Consider the following 2,180-nt stretch of genomic DNA (forward strand, 5'->3'; position numbering starts at 1 on the left):
TATCTCAAGGACCTAGAAGTGGATCTAGGAAAGACATTTGTAGGGCTCACAAAGGGGAAATTAAAAGCTCAAGTTATGTCCACGTGTCTGTTGCTTTTGTTTTGAAGTTCTGAGGCTTAACCCACAAAGTGTGTCCATCCTAAACAAGTGACCATGAGCTACAGTCCCAGGCAAAAACAGAGGTTTTGAGACTAGAAGACCACATTCTAAGTCCTGATCTGACTCTATGTCACTTGCATATGACATGGCCCCCGCAGATTTATATGTCTAGACACTTGGTACGCCATGGGTGGCACTTTGTGGGGGTAGGATCTCTAGGACTGTGACCTAAGTATCAGAAGTCAATTGTAGAGGGTGGGCCTTAAAGCAGATAGACACTTCTGGTCCTGGTCTGGCTGCCTACTTCCTGATCCACCAAGACAGCAGTTCTCAACATGTAGGCCCCAACCCTTTGGGAGGGGCGCATATCAGATATTTACATTGTGATGTATAGCGGTAGCAAAATCACAGCTATTAAGTAGCAACAAAAATAATGTTATGGTTGGGGATCACCATAACATGAGGAGCTGTATTAAAGGGTCACAGCTTTAGGAAGGCTGAGAAGCACTACACCAAGACAAGTCTAAGCTCCCACAGTCCCATCAAGTATTCTGGTGCAAAGAGGAAAGAAGAAATGAATACAGTGGACTCTTAAAAGAACCACCTTTAACTTTACGTTCCTTATCCTATAGTGAGAATGACACACACAGCAAACTTGACTACTTTTCAGATGCGTTGGTAAGATATAAAAGTGCACCCTACCTTGGGGCTGGAGAGATAGCTCAGCAGTTAAGCGCACTGACTGCTCTTCCAAAGCTCCTGAGTTCAAATCCTAGTAACCATATGGTGGCTCACAACCATCTGTAATGAGACCTGATGCCCTCTTCTGGGGTGTCTGAAGACAGCTACAGTGTACTTACATATAATAAATAAATCTTTAAAGAAAAATTTTAAAAGTGCACTATACCAATGCAAACCACAGTTAAATGAAGGGGAAGCATTTTCTGACTGTCCAGTTGCAATGTCTACACTCGGATGTAAGAGGCATGAGGGCAGCCTGGGTCCTCCTAGCAGGCAAGCAATGCCAAACACAGAATCGTGTCCCTGGAGACAGGTCCTCCAGAGCATTTAGATTCCAAAAGAGCTCCGTCTTCAAGGAGAAAAACCAAACACACCAAGTTTGACCTCAGGGGGTGATTCTGTCCAAGCCGCCCCTAGGGTGCGGGGCTGAGAGGCACAAAGGGAGAAGATGGCTTTCACAGGAGGAGTTGGCCCAGCACATTGGCTCCAGATGGGATTTCAGCTGGAAGCACACAGAAGCAGCTGAGCTCAAAGAACACTGAGGTTTTCTGGACCTGCTCTCTGGCTGGCGGATGAACCGCGTCAAGGGGAAACGGAGGACAGGTGGTGCGGACAGAAGGCAAAGGAGACGGGATTAGAAGAAGCAAGGGAGAGGTCACCAGTGGAGGGTCACATTCCAAATCTTTCACTTGGGTGGAAATTTTCAACAAATACAACTGCCGCAGGATGCCACTAGATCTTCATTAATAGGAAAAAAAATCAGACCAAGGATCATAATAGACTGTTAAATTGGATGAGACCTTTCAAATGACTGACACCCCCTCCTGCCCCATCTTCATTTTACAGATAAAAGGATGGCCAGGAGAAAAGTTCAAATTCAGTAAATGAGTGCCTTGAAGGAACAGAACAGGGACTTAGATCACCTGATTTTTCGGGTCAGTGTGTTCCTTGCTATCAATAATTGAATGGATCCTAAGACAGTACAGTGAAGCAAGGGTTTTTGTCCCTTGATTTGCCAGTGTGAGAACAAGGCCAATTGCCAGAGCCTATGTTTGCTGGTGGTGGTGGTGGCGGTAGTGGTGGTTGGTGGTTGGTTGATTGGATTTTAAAGGGGAGTTAGAGGGATGGCTCAGCAGTTAAGAGCACAGTTCTTCTATCGGAGGACCCAGATTCAGTTCCCAGCACCTACACGGCAGCCAACTTCCTCTGTAACCCCAGTTCCAGAGGATACATGCCTTTGCAGGCACTGCACACAAGCAGTGAACAGAGAGAGAGAGAGAGAGAGGGAGGGAGGGAGGGAGGGAGAGAGAGAGGGAGAGGGAGAGGGAGAGGGAGAGGGA

The sequence above is a fragment of the Mus caroli genome, chromosome 14 (assembly GCF_900094665.2).
Source record: "Mus caroli chromosome 14, CAROLI_EIJ_v1.1, whole genome shotgun sequence".
Lineage (NCBI taxonomy): Eukaryota > Metazoa > Chordata > Mammalia > Rodentia > Muridae > Mus > Mus caroli.